At 41.2% G+C, this 15691-nt stretch overlaps 1 protein-coding gene across 14 annotated transcripts in view; it reads right to left on the bottom strand.

Moving 5' to 3' along the window:
• Positions 1–15691, bottom strand: part of RBFOX1 (RNA binding fox-1 homolog 1) — a 1129454-nt gene that overhangs the window by 755664 nt on the left and 358099 nt on the right. Inside the window, exon 1 of one of the 14 annotated variants that reach the window (XM_027684214.1) lies at positions 6346–6402. The exons of the other annotated variants lie outside the window; for them this stretch is intronic. The gene's annotated coding sequence lies outside the window, so the exon portion shown is untranslated. Of the gene's footprint in view, positions 1–6345; positions 6403–15691 lie in introns of those variants that run through there. 14 annotated transcript variants of the gene reach the window in all.

Below are 15691 nucleotides of genomic sequence, written 5' to 3' on the forward strand. Positions count from 1 at the left end.
GTCTCTAAGATTTTTCTGCTGGCTGACAAATGTTTTGAAAAGACCAAATATCAGAAGTCAAGATTAATTCTACCCATTAACTACATAACATTGTGGCCTACAAATAGTATCCCACACCTGTATCTTCTTTCATGATCTCCTGACTGTTGCACACTGATATATTATGAAGCAAAGACAAAAAAATTCAGGCTCCTTTTTAGAAAGAGGAAAAAAATAAAAATAGCAGGTCCAGATTCTGGTTTAGCATCATTGTCACACATCGCTCAGAAACTCCTGTCCTACCTCGCCAGAACTCAAACCAGTGACTACATTCTTAATGTGTAGAATATAATAAAGGAGAATATTGAACTTACATGTCTAAAGTACTCATTTCCTACTGAAAGGTACTGAAATAGCCTGTGCTCCTGATCAAGTTAAAACAGTCTAAGATTTTTCTACTGGCTGACAAATGTTTTGAAAAGACCAAGTATCAGAAGTCAAGATTAATTCTACTCATTAACTACATAACATTGTGGCCTACAAATAGTGTCCTGCATGGGATGCACCTGTATCTTCTTTCATGACTTCCTGACTGTTCCACACTGATATTATGAAGCAAAGGCAAAATTTCAGTCTCCTTGTTAGAAAGAAAATAAATAAAAAAAATAGCAGGTCCAGATTCTGGCTTAGCATCATTGTCATACCACCAACAGCTCTTTGCAGCCCCCTGATGTATTTATATTTTTTAGAAGAGAAGGATTCCTCCCCTAAACCTGCAGTATTAAACAGTAAAACTAAGTGGACACAAAAACTTAGCAAGAAAATAGTTAACTATATATAAAAAAAAAATCTAAGTATGTGGCATACACATCCCTGTCAGACACTGGATGCCTGGTCAGCCCAGCTCAGACAAACAAAAATAAATATTTTAGATTCAGTAAAATTATTTTGCTGGGTTAGTTCTATATAAATAAGACTTTTTATTTTCAACAAAGTTTTAAGTGCTTTAAAGAATTCATTATACGGCTTAAGTGAAATGTTTACAAATACAAGTGTTCTCTGAATTAATACTGCAAGTTCTAGAAAAAGTCATAACTGATTTTCTCTGTAACAGAGATAACATGAGCAGAAAGACCTTCAAATCTAAATCAAGGAGAAAAGATTAAATAACAGAAGCTCAATATCAGCCTGAGTTTGCGTGTTTTGCTCCAAAATGCAATGTTACATTTCTTCTATGTTAGAACTAAGGGAAAAATCCAGGAATTGACATTGAATAAAATAAAACTGACTGTACAAAGCAGAACCATATGGACAACAAACACTGTGATTAACAAGGTTTGGATTCAGTCTCTTCACGGTCACTGCACAGACCTCAACTGCCCAAAGACAAGGCACAAGTAAGTGATAGAATTCCTGATCCAGTCCCCATCCATTCCCCATCCACCAGGAAGAAAATCAGCAAGAACCAGGAAACAAATCCTGCAAGTGGCTCATGCAACCAGACACCAGCCAGATATGAACAGTCCTGACTCCTGCCCTGGGTGGGAATTCCAGATGGAAATCAGAGGCAACACAGCCAAGCACAATTACTGATGGAGCACATCCCTCCTGCTGCTGGGGCCTGAGATTCTGCCCTGCCCTGCAGGGATCACATCCTTCACCTTCTCACTTACTCCACCTGCAAGGCAACAGACTGGGGAACATTGGCTTGGGTTTTAACAGTGTTGTGAAACACACGATTTGTCACTGGTTAAAGAGAGAATTAAGAGGCTCCTGGAGTTTTTCCTCTCTCAGGTAGAGACACAGCACAAAGAGCAGCAGAGCCCTCCATCCTCATTATTCCTGGGACTGGGACAAGGAGCTGCCACACTGCCCTCCAGTTTTCATTCTCTCAGCATTCAGCTGTCACCATTTCTCCTTCTCTTTGCACTGACAGGTCTGGCATCAGTACCAAGTCAGAAATGCCAATGGACCTAAGCTGGACCCAACTGGATTCTGTTTCTTACCCAATTAAAGAGAATTTATCAGGCAAGAGTGGAGGAGCTGGAGCTCTGTTGTCCTCACATTTTCCTCTTCACAGCCCCTCACTCTCACACAAACTGTTCTCCCATCACAATACTGAAAACACCGATGTATCCGTGCAGTGCAGGATGGTTTCAAAATATAAACATCCAGGTTTTAAGTTCAATAGTAAAAGATGGGGAAAAAAAGGAAGAAAAAATATAATCTGTCATCATCAGAAAATCCAATATTCCCATTGCAGAATCTGATGTTTTTTCCCAGATTTTATTTCTCGTTTGTTTTAGAGTTGGCAGACACTACCAATACAAAACAGCTTTTCTTGCTTTTTTCCACTTATAAAAACCCAGTACACAGGTCGTGTGTGCATTGCAACCTCTCCCTGACATTGGAACTGCACCCATGTTTCCACAGAAACTGCTGCCCAACCTGTACTATTCAGCAGCTGTTTTAAAGCAGGTTGAGACTAATTTATGGGGTTTTTTTGGTTTTCTTCTCATAAAAGTCTTTGTCCAGCACTGCTAAAGTTAACAGGCAATGGAAGCAGGATCAAGATGAATATGCATCTCTAAGACTCGTAGGAACAGAAGAGAATCAAGTTCTGAAGAATGAAAACAAGAACCCACAGATGTTCCATTTAGTTCACTTTGCAAAGCGACAGTTTAAGAATTTCCTTTCCAAAGAAAACATCTGTGGCAAAGGTTTAAAGTTCCTTTTTTCTTTTCATTTGAATTCACTCTCCTTTTCTTAAATGCCCTTTATACAGACCAAATGATACAGGTTCTCTCCTCAAAGATAATAATGACACACTGCAAAGCAAAACCAAAAATTCCTCAGCAATAGTGCATCATTAGAAGTAATTTATACAACTGCTACAGATGACTGAGTCAAAAAGGAATTATGAAACGTTGAAAACCACGAACATCTATTAAGGAGTACACAGCTTTTCTATGTCTTTCCCCCCCTCCTCCCCTCCAACTTATCTATGATAGTAATTTCTGCAGGCTGAATGCAGCCTGTCCTCCCACTCAGCATCTCATTCACTGCTGACAGGCTGGAGGAGAGAAATGGGGCACGTGCAGTCATAGCATGCACACTGTCACTGAGCTTCCACAGGCACCAGCACAGGCAAGATTAGCAAACATAAAAGGTAATGCAACTCCTTCCTTTCCCAATCTGTTAGCAGCAGGGGTTTACAATGATACAGCCTTTCTACATGTGAATTATACACGTACACAGGCACTGATTTCTATTAAAACACATGTCATGTATTTGTCTACTGAATTCCCTTCGTGGCATCTACTGAGATACTCCTGCAGCTTCACATTCTCCAATTCACATTATTTTTCCCCAGTGACAGTGGCTAAGGATTGGTTGAGGCTTTCAGAACCCAACAGCCCCAAAAAACAACTGTACACCAGTGGAGTGGTTACAACACTCACCCCGTAATTAAGAAATCCAGGCTGAATTCCCTTCTCTGCCTGAGAGACAATAAATAATTCTACCCACATTCTTCTAGGAGACAGCTACAGGTTGTACACTATTCTGGCTGGAGATGTTTGACATTTCTCTTTCTACAGCGTTCTACTTGGCTAGAAAAGAGGAAAGATCAAGATTCATTGTGAAAGACAAGGCAGGTACAGCAGAAATGCTGCTGTCTCTGTAGGCATTACATCCCACATGCTACTTTCCACCTTTTATCCTGAATAAAACCATCAGATACTACACAGGTTTATCCTGAGAACAGCAACCAAAACTCCCCTCTTTCCTACAAGGCACGATGCAAACTCCACAACTGTCCTTCTTCCAGCACTTGCTGGCTTAACATGCAAAATAAACCAAACACCCCCTGCAAAAACCCCAAACAGCAGCAATCCAAGCTCAGCTGGCATAGCTTCAACCAGAGCCTACAGGATTTAGGATCTCTCTGTGGGGAATTAAGAGGTGATTTTTAACATTTTCCCCCAACTGTAGGTGAGCACAGATCACAGATCATCTTCCATCCACTCCCCGGGCAAATATTCCAACCATTTGGCTACAGTAGGAACAAGAACTGCAAATATCATATCCCTTTCTTCCAGCCACATGTAGGGAAAAAAGCACACCCCAAAACATTCCCAGAGATAACAGTTTCCTAGAAAACCAGTAATTTAGTTATGCTGTGTGCACAGAAAATACCACTCCAACCCCACCTCTAGATTTAGTTAGAAAAACACCCAGCATAGATGGAAAATCATTAGGGTTGGAGATGCTCTAGATGACCTTTTAAGTCCCTTCCAAAGCAAACTGTTCTATATTTCTACAATAAAACATGCAAATTCACACACATACCAAAACCATGGCAACTTCTCAGTATGCAAACACCTACAATTTTAGGCACCACAGGAGAGTTAAGATAATCCTTATCTTTTAAAGTAAAAACTGGAAGCCTGAGAATAAGACACTTGCAGTCCATATCACAGTTCAGGGACCTGAATCTTTTATGGATGTTTCTCCAAGAGTATTACTCACAGGGCTGCATAAAAAACTGGCATCACTGGAAGAACTCTACATCTAAATCTAACTGTAGGGGTAGCAGGGAGAAAATGAAGTTCCACCCATGGCAATCTTACAATTAAAATAAATTCAAGACTTTCTTGAAAAAGAAATAAATGGGTTATTTAAATTGAAGTTTTAACTGAGCACGTGACTGTGGATGCTACAAGATGTAGCACAGAAATCAGAGTTATGAAGCCTTAGCTCCTTTAAAAAGGGTCCTGGATCTGTAGTCAGCAAGACTCCAACCAAAGGTGTGAAAGGGAAAAAATATAAAATAAAAGCAGAATACATTATGCCCCAGTTATTTTGCAGGCTTAAAAAGCACATATTGCCTCATTTCAGTGTCTATTGTTCAGAGTGAATCTGCCAGCTAAACTTCTGTTTTGTGGAACTCCAGCACACAGAATTTGCTAATAAGGCAATAAATACTGTGGGCAATATGTATAACACCAAATCATTTATACCAGAATTTCAAAGAATCAACTACCCCCAAGAACTAAATTGTCCTTCATCAGTAAACACAGGGGGAAATCATTATCATTTTATACCCACTGCATAAGAGTCTTTTTTATTCTACCCATCAAATTATTCTGTATCTCAGGGCACTCTCTTCAGCTCTAATATTACAGGTAAATGCCCTCCAAGCAGTGAAAAACAATCCTTATGTCAACTGCACTTACCATATGGTGCTGATACCTTTTAATTTCAATATGCATTAGCTACAGAAAGTACTTCAAAGCAAATGTGAGCAAAAAAAACCCCACAAATTAAAAAACACTGCTTGATTCTGAATTGACTTGACTAAGAATCATGAGGTCCTGTACCCCTACCAATTCACAGGTTTATGTCAGCTCAAAACTGATTTTCCTTAAAGTACTTGAAACTGCTTCCTTTCCACTTCTGCAGTTGCAGGACATGAATATTTTATTCTAAAGAAAAATATCAGATTTTGTGACCAATTACTTGTAATTTTAGTAATGTGACCTCTACGCAGTAAATATATATTTCATTTAAAGTAAAAATAGTCCTTCAGACACATCTCCTGATCACTTATAAGATATAGCCCTTCACAGGAGTACTAAAAGCAAGTATAACAGGAAAATTGGGTAGAAGAGATTTAAGTGCATATTTTCCAATTTTCTAATTACATAGGCTTCCTCTGGGCCTTTCAAAGTACATTATTAGCATTTAAACATTAACACACATTACTTGTGATTTCTCTACTATTTGTTAGGCTATTGGTCTGGAATGTAATCTTTTCTACACAAAGCAATTTATCACACATGTTAATCTACAACACTCCACTTGTAAATAAGTTATGTACTTAAACCACAGCACAAACAGCATCAGAACACACCCAGTAACACCATTACTTTGTAACCTCATTTCCTTTCCAGTACAATCCACTGTAACTGGGCTTGTGGAAGAGGAGCTATTTTTTTTCCTGCAGGAATCATAAAACCCATGGAAAGCATACAATATCAAATTACACATCAACTTCACACAAAAGCACAAAAATACCAACTGATAAAACATCCCAGCTGCACTTGACCTGTACCCAAATTATAAGAAGATCTTAATGCACATTTTGTTTTATTTTAAAAACAGTGCACAAAGATCTGTAAACTCTCCAGCACCACGCTCATAATCTGCCAGGAATCTTGAGTTTTTCTTGAAATAAACAACCAACAAAATGCAAAAGGCACTTCTGCCCTGAGAACTCAGGTCCTGTGGTTACACTGCCCCACCTTCCTGAACTCTGGCCCAGCAGCACAGATGAAATGTGTGTGAATTCATGCTCATACTCACCCAGCTCTCACTGACATTCACTGCTCCAGCTTGGGGAATCCAGCTGAGTTCCAATCCAGTGAAGCACTTCAGCAGCCCCTTCCACCTTAAACCAGGGTCCTGAATTTCTTATCCACCCTGAAAGTCACTGCAGGAATCAGCCATTATTTCCTAGACAAAGCACTGAAGAAAATCAGAATCTCCACGTGTAAAAGCATGTTTGTGCCTTGCTGCTGCTCTTGGGGATGTGCAGCAGCACTGACACTAGAAAACTAACTCCAAAATAACATCTCTGCCTACAGGATGCCCAGCTGGCTCTCCAGAGGCTTGTTATATAATGGAGCTTCACCAGGACCTGGGAAATTATGGGCACTTTTCCACCAGCTGAGGCAGAACACCTCAAGGTCAGTCTTCTTCCACTTTCTGCTCCCACCGGTGTTACAGCAAGGAGAGGGTTTGGTCCCACCTTCCACTTGCCCAGTCCACACTTCAGAAATCCAACATTCACACTGACCCTCTCTACTTTTATGTAGAAAACACTGCTAAGGCAATAAAAATACAGGGACAAAGCTCTGCTCCCATTCCTGTAGTGCAGACATGTGAGGAGCAGCCCACACCCTCACCAGGACTTTGTGATTGCACCCAAAGAAGATATAAAGGAGGTTACATGAGGAACAGCTGAGCCCAACTATCTCACCACCTGTTCTCATCAGGCTTAACATCAGCAATACCTCCAGTTTTTAATGCTTTATGCACCAGGTTAAGCCAACAGGAAAGAGAACTGAAGTTGCAGAATATTTCCTACACTTCTAAAGAGATCTTATATCCTTAAAGATGACCAAATTATTTTCTCTGTGTATGTGATCTAAGACATGCTCTCAACACTGCTAATTTATGATTCTGTTCAGAGTGGTCACTGAACCGAGTTTTTTCAAAATCCTAACCAGTCTAAGCAATTAGGAAAATAATTAAATTAATTTACAAACCCCAAGCTCGATATTTCTTCCTTTTACCCCTCTTGCCTACGTACCTGCCTAATGCTGCTGATCAGTTCTATCTCAAGCAGCAACAAACTAAAACCAGCTCTTCTCACTGGTGCCAGTGTTCCAAAAAGCTCCATGAAACGACACTAGATTTTTTTGAGCTTTACATGGTATCTGCTTGCCGAGCCTACCAGCAGCACCAGAAGCACTGGAGCTGACAGTTCAGCCCCAGAAAGCAAGTACTGCATCAGTTATAACTTCCCATAGTAGTTCTCTTTCCAAACTCTGGGGTTGCATTTTTCTTCTTACTCGAATCATTTTTTGGGGAACTGATTATTCAACTGCATTTGGTAGCACTCAGTTCCCAAACACATTTTTTTTTTCCAAGCTCTGAGTAAGAAGGGAAGAAAAGTGTGAACAGATCTATGTATGTGCACGTGTATTTATAACTGCCTCTCATTTAAAACACCAGAATTCACTGTAAGTCTCTGACTTGACTCCAAAGCAAGACACAGCTGTGATCAGGACATCCCTGCTTCTTTGATTCACTGAAAACAGCTTTTCCATATGAAAGGTTTCACAAGAAAAACCTAGCACTAAATTTTTCATAGATCTGTAAAAGAGATGAAGTATTGCATTGAACCTGAGACAGAGTGCCCAGTAAAGCAGCTTCCTGTGACACAGATTAAAATGCCCAGTCCATGCAAACCAGACAAACTTTGCCTCCAGCTTGGCACGGATGCAAACATCAAAACTTATTTAAAAATAAATCTTGCAGTGAGAAATTTACTAAGTTTTACAATGACTTTCTTGTTTTTTCTCCTTTAAAGAACAAAACATCGGAATCCGTACTTAATCCTTGTTTCAGCTGAATATCAAAAGCCTTGAAACAATACCTACCCTTCCACACAGCCTGGATGATGATGGGTGCAGGACACACATGCAGCAGCACTGCAACATGTGCAGCTGCAAACAGGTAGGCAGGGGTTTTTAACTATTTTTTGTAACTGTTGAATGTTTAAGGTTTTGAAGAAACTCAATTCATTGTTCACTTTTTGAACAGAATCATAAATTAGTAGTGTTGAGAGCATGTTTTAGATCACATAACATGGAGACAGTAATTTTCTCATTGCCAACAAATCATAACATCAAAATCTCAATCATACCACAATGTTCTAAATACACCTCCAGGGTGAGAGAAGAAAACACTTAAGTTTAAATTTTCCTAACAATTTCTGATGTTTTCAGCCAAAGATCCATTCCGTTCCCGGCTCCTTCCTCTGTGTAACATCCAGTTCCTGGTTTGCCCAGAAAACAGAGATGCCAAAGCCATTTCAGCACCCAGCAGGGTCACAAAAGCTTTTTTTATGTCAGAAAGCAGCACACAGGATGTGTGTTCCATCAGGTGTGTTGTCACCGATGGGATACACTCCAGAGGGCTTGAAGGACACAAGTGCTGCAGGGGAAACAACCATCTCTTCTTGCTACCTGGTTATCCACCTCACTATGAGGGGGAAAGAAGGGAGGAGTTGTTACAGGCAAATCCCCAATGAAAACCAAAATGAGAGCCAGAATACCCCAAAGAAAAGGGAAGATAGCAGTGAAAATTTCAAGGCTAGTCCAGGAGTTTTCTCTCATAGCTTCTAGAAGCCGAGCACTTTGATGCCTCAATCAGCTATGCCCCTTCTGCCACTACTGTATTATAAATAATATCTGCCTCCAGTTCCAAAACACATTTCCATGAGTACACAAAAGAAGAATATACAGCACAGACACTGGCATTAAATATTTAACTTTCTACCTTAACAACCTTTCTTTTTTTTTGTGTTTCTTGCTTCTGCTTGAGGCTAAATAGTAAGGCCAACTCATGAAGCAAAGCTGGTATCAGTCCTTATTTATTATTCATTCATTTCAGATGTACCAATTCCACCTCTGTCTCTAAAGCCAGACACGTCACTTCATAATAAAGATCTTCCAGCTCAGAAATCCAGAATTCTTATCCTGTCAAGAAACCAGGACATACACAATATTTTAGGGGGTCAGCAGTACATGCTGTGAACTCCATGTACAGAAGGATGTTCGAATCTGAATTTAATGAGGTAATTAAGAAACAAATACATGATTAATTTTACACTGCCTTAATAGACCAAACATGATTTTCTGATCACAAATTTGACACTATTCAACACCTAAGAAGTGACTGTGATTCCTCTTCCAGAAAAAACACCTCACCAGATTTCTCTGGTTCCAGCTGGTTGTGTAGGAGATAAACCACTTGCTTCAATCACCCAGCACAGCTCCTTGTCACACCCAGTTACAACTCCAAGAGACACCACCTGCAAATTCCCACTTTCTTACACAAGCCTCCTTTAGCTGCACACATTTATAAGGAAAAACAAAATTAGTGACACTTTCAGCACCTCTACACGGAAAAGGTTGCTAGAGACTTAGTGAGCACATGGCTGAAGATCAACCCCTAGTAATATTACCAGGAAATCTAGTTTTGCTCTTAAAATGTTATGAAAACTTCACCTTTGGTTCACTAGGACTGCCTTTCAAATCTCTTCCTGACCTTGACAGGCTTCCCTAAAACCAACACCAGAATCCCAAAGTTGTTACTTCCTCTGGGTGTGACTACAAATGAAATACTTGACCAAGTCATTTGAAAGCACACTCAAAAAGAGAAACCTGGGCAAAATATCACGGCAAGTTCCCTCCTGTAGGTAAATTCCCCTCTTCCTGTGTAGAAGCCTCTGAAAATCCCTCCCCTCAAAACACAAGGTCAAGATTTATGTATACTGGAGCTGTGTGCTATGAGAATTGGTACAATATCATGGAACCATCCAAGGCAAACCTTTTGTTCCATCCTGCCCAGAGGCCTTTCACACTGTACAGGTACCTGTCACTGAGCAAGACACAACCCTTAGGTCAGGAAAGACACCAGAAACCCAGTCTGGCAAAATAACAAGTGTTCATTTAACTGGTTTTGTTGTCATCTTCCCCCCTCTTTGGTTCATGGGTAGGCTGAGTGCACTCCAAGCTGACCAACACCTGCCTAAGTGCATTTAATAGATGCCATGTTATGCCACAGGAATATGTGTTGTATGTTGGTTCATCACATTTTATGCAAAATGACCCTTCTGTCACTCAAATCTGGGCTCTTATGAACAACTTTTGTCCCTAGAGGAAAAAAAAATGCCATCAATACCTTACAGTATCTAACAATAGACAGATTAAACAAGAATGTGGGGTTTCATGTGGTGTCGTATTGGTTTGAATATCCAAAATAACTAACGAAAACTGTGGACAGTGACTAATAGTGCCAGTATTGCAATGTGTTATCACACCTTCTGACAAAGAAAAGCATTTACTAACACACTTTCAGAAGAACAATCTGTTTAACACAGTTATTTTTTTTCCTGTAGCTGTTTTCCTTGTATGCTTAAATACCACTTGTTTTGCTTTGCCAACTGAACACGGTAAGAGTTCAGTGTTTATACAAAGAACACTGGAATGTCAGGTGCTTATTTAATTGCTTTTGTAGCCAATTTCCTTGCCCCTCAAGGCTCATTAGTCAGTCATCTAATCATTCCATGCAATAATGCATCCTCTGTGTTTCCTCCTTGAGTTCAGGAATATATCTTCATCTGTGCTCCCAACAGTGGTGTCCTTCAGCCACAACCTTTCTGAGGGCTTTTTGACTGGTTGCCAACGTTACTCTGTTCCACATGGAGGTGGATTTCCCCAACATCTATTAATTCTGTTCTACCATATACTTAGCCATCTGGACAATGAGGTAATAGGAAAAGACTGCTGTTTCATGAAAAATCTCTATGACTTTTCGGGTAATGGGTTTGTTGCACCTGTCCACCTTCGTGCTTTACAAGGATGCCAGAAAGGAGGAACAGGACGCTGCTGTGCTCCCTTCCACATCCATCCTGCAGTTAGGATGAGGCTGAAGGAAGGAATGTGGGAAGGAGGTGAAAACTCAAGGTGATAAGTTCTGGGGCATCTGTGGGTTTTAGAGTACCAATGAGCTGTGCATAAAGCTGTACCTGAACTCACAGCAAGAGGAATCAAGACTGGGTCCAGTCCTTGTTAACGCCTTCATTGGTGGTGCCATGATGGGGCACAGGGTGAGCTCAGCAATCCTGCTGATGACACAAGACTGGGAGAACTGGCTGATGCACCAGAGGGTTGTGCTGCCACCCCGAGGGACCCTGGCAGGCTGGTGGAATGGGCTGACAGAAGTGCAAAATCCCACACCTGGGAGGAACAACCCCACACAGCAATAAATGCCGGGAGCCAAGGGGGTGGAAAGCAGCTCTGCTGAAAGGGCCCTGGGGTGCTGGGGGCCACCAGGTTGAACAGCCAGCAGTGCCTTGGCTGCAGAGAAGGATCAGAGCATCCTGGAGTGCTGCCAGCAGGCTCAGGGAAGATCCTTCTCACCTCCTCAGCACAGGTGAGGCCACACCTGGGCTGCTGTGTCCAGTCGTGACATCCCCAGTACAAGAGAGACCCGGCACTGCTGGAGAGCCCGACAAAGTGCTACTAAAACAATGAAGGTACCTGGAGCATCTCCCATATGAGGAAAGACTGGGAGAGCTGGGAGTGCTGAGCCTGGAGAAGAGAAGATCAGGGGGAGCCTCATCAATGTGTACAAACACCTGAAGGCAGAGTAAAAGGACAAGTGAGCCAGGCTCTGTGCAGTGGTGCCCAGTGACAGGACCACAGGCAACATGCACAAACTGGCACACAGGAGCCCCACTCTGAACACCAGGAAACACTTTTCCACTGTGAGGTTTTTGGGCTGGACCCAGATGACCTCCAAAGGTCCCTTCTCACCCACACCATTCTCTGATTCATTGCAATCTGTTGTATGAAAACACACACACGACTCCCCCTCCTCAACACGAAAACAAAACAACCAAGCAAAAAAACACATCCAGAAGAAAATTAATAATTTGCTGCCCAAAATAAATAGTAGACACTTTTGTAAATGGCAAACCAGCAGGCAAATTCTATTTTCAAGGCTGAGTTTCCATTCAGTTAACCAGCTGACTGAGAATTCTTTGGAATCCAGTTTCCAAAGAAACTGGCGATGTTTCACTACATTAACACAGCAGAAAGGAAATGCTTATTTATTTATTTAGTATTTAAAACATTAACAAATATTTAGGTGGAATTACTATAAACATTCAATAGCTAAACACTGAGGAACTACTTCTGCTCCTGTTTGCCCAGACAGCTGTCCAGCTGACAACACACCATCAAGAATATATGTTTCTTCTTCTGAGGGCCAGAAGGAAGGAAAAATGAGAGAAATTAACTTTTCCTGACTAGAATTCTACAGAACTGCAGCTAGAAAAGCACCCCATCAGTATCTACTGGGAGTGAGAAATCCCCCCCATGTCATGCAGAGCACTGCAGATATTCCAGCTGCTTCACTCTGCTCTTCATTCCTGCACACACAGAGCAACAAAACACAACTTGAGAGTTTACTAAACATTGGGGTTTAAATCCACAACAGAGAGGAAACAAGGACAATGGCAGCACTGCAAGCAATCCACAATTCTAGGCATAGAATTTCTGAGAAATACAATTTTGGATACTAAATCGTGTGGAACTCTCCCCATAGTGGAAAAATCATCTGGGTTGAAGTGCTTTGGAATAATTATAAAATGAAAAGCTTCTTGATGCATTGTATTACTTGAGTTGGAGTAATTCTCTGGAGTTTCTATTTTTAAATCAGGATAGCGTGTTAATGAAACTTTCCAAGGAAACTTCAACCACAGACAGGTGAAACAAATTGCTGCTAACCCCTTCACAGCTGCAGCTGAAAGTCACCATGAAAGGAGTATTAAATGTGTATCAATTTCCCAGGGAAGAAAACTAATGATTCAAATTGAGGGTTATATTCAGTTTGTATGAATATAATTTGCACAGCATAGTAAAAACCTATTTCAGAAGCCCCAAATCCAAAAAGCTTATTACAAAATCTCACATTATTTCCATCCCAATGTACAAAGTGCATATCTCAGTAAATAAATAGGTAAGTAAATAAAAATAAATAAATAAGCTCTTTTTTTTCCTTTCACTGTTCCCTTTACAGACTTATGGCTGTTTTTTGGTCCATAACCACAAAGAACATATCCAGTCTTGTTTCAGATCCTAGAGGTTACTCTAAAAGGGAAGAAACAGGCCTTTTGAATATCCAGCTCATCTCCTGGGGTGCTCACACTGCTGCCTGCAGCCACTAAATGCAAATCTGAGCATCCTGAGCCCTGTGCAACCCAGACTGTCACTGCTGCCAGACCCTGAGGACGCTCTGGCTCGTTCCCAGTTCAGCAGCCTCCCTGCTCAGCAGTGCAAAGCTCTGCTCTCCACTAACACACAGCCCTGTTCTGGGTCAGTTTGCTGACTTTTGGAGCTTCACATAACGGATCTGGGTTCACCCCTCTTGCCAGGAGTGAGACCACGCACCCCCCAATAAATTCACTGCACTGCTGTGCTCACTGCTTAAACTGTGTCCCCAGACAGTTATGCAGAACTTTTTGAACCTGCACAGAAGGGGCTGACAGAAAAAAACAGTAACAACCAAACTACTTTCTCCAGCCTTGCCTAGTAATTTCTAAAAACAGGGAAATCCCATCTACAGACGAAACAAAAGAGTAAGATCATTTTTCTGCCTTTCCCTTCAGGGAGGGCATACAGTCCCCTACTGCAGTAACAAGGTCCATAGAACTTCACAGTTAACTTGTTTTAATTAAGCAAGTTCCTATCAGTTTTTATAGTCTCCTTATATACACTGTGATTTCTAGTTCAGTCACAACCCTGATGAGACATATTCTGAATAAGAGAGCCTAACTTCCATCCAACAGATCAAAATTATGTTACTAAAATATTCAAAACCCTTTGCTCTCACCCTTCTTTCACCTTATAAGGGTAAGTCATTCTAATATCAAGAGCAGCTAAAAATACCTCTGTATTTTTTAATATACTTCCACCATACCAGTATGCCTATCAAATTGGGCAAAATAAGCCTGTCTCAGGATGGTGCTTTACATTTGGGCAGCTGAGCAGCTCCTGCAGCCTCGGCAGATATTCTGTTATGGAACCAACCAACTTCCAAACTGCTGGAGCAGAGAGAGCCAGGCCTTTGCACAGGGCACCACTGTGTGAAACCTCCAAGAATACTGGACTTGAATGCAATGGGCTTGTTGAGTGAACAAACACCAAGTTTACAGGTCCAGCCCCAGAAGATTTGTTTTCAGCTTGCTACTGAAAATCTCTACCTTTTCAGCACCATTCCATCAGGGTTCCACAGGCCCAACCTTGAACCTGTTTTCCTCTTAACGAGAACCCCTCCATGGGCACAGACTTCTTATATGCATTAGCCTTCAAACAATACTTTTCTTCTCTGGGAATTCAAAACTTCCTCCCTCTCCCTTCCTTTTCTTTAAGTGAGGCTTGAGCATCAAAAATTAATTCAACAAGTAAGAGCAATTTGCTGAAGACAGTGAAGAGCCTAACACACAAAGTTAAAAACACTTCATGATGCTGCCTCAACCTTGAAAAATCAGGATTTGCCAACAGCTGAGAAATCATCCTTTGTTTCCCACTACAAAACCTTGAGTGGGAGAAAACTAAAAGTGTCACATGCTGCTTTTTTTTTCTTCTTAAATCAGCAGCTGCTTACAGACATCCCTGCAGGTGTTTAACTATTGAAATCTCACATTAAAAACAGCAGCTTGTTTGCATCTGGACTGAACACACCTCAGGTCTGTGCCCAGGATGGAGTACACCAGTCAGCACACAATGTTTTCCTGCTTCACTCAAAACCAGTCATCCTGAAGAACACAGGAAAGGGTGGCAGAGCTGAGTTTCTTCAGCCTGACACAGCACAGCAGTGACCAGCAGGGAAAAAAAAAAAAAAAAAAGAGATCATTTTCTCCTATACTACATTCGTTGCTGGCAGGGCACCCTCAAAGAAAGTCTGCCCTTAATTTAGAAACAAAATCAAATATTTTCAACATCTGTTGCAATCTCTGTGTCCAGGTGTGATGAACCATGAAGGGTTAGAAACAGGAGCAGGACTCGCAGTCAAACTGTGGGTTCACATTCAAGTGAATAAGTATAACATCAAATGAAAAGCTTCTTGATGCACTATATTACTTGAGTTGGAGTGATCCTCTTGAGCTTCAATTTTTAAATCACGATAGTGTGTTTAGGAAACTTTCCCAGGAAACTTCAACTACTGGCAGAAACTTCAACAAATTGTAGCCAACAGCCCCCCCCGCCACTGCCCACCCTGTAACAAAGTTCCTTCCCAATCCTTTTGGCACTTGGACACAGCTCACGGTTACCTGAACCACAGATCCATC

This window comes from Neopelma chrysocephalum, unplaced genomic scaffold (assembly GCF_003984885.1).
Source record: "Neopelma chrysocephalum unplaced genomic scaffold, ASM398488v2 Primary Assembly neopelma1_65b, whole genome shotgun sequence".
Taxonomy (NCBI): domain Eukaryota; kingdom Metazoa; phylum Chordata; class Aves; order Passeriformes; family Pipridae; genus Neopelma; species Neopelma chrysocephalum.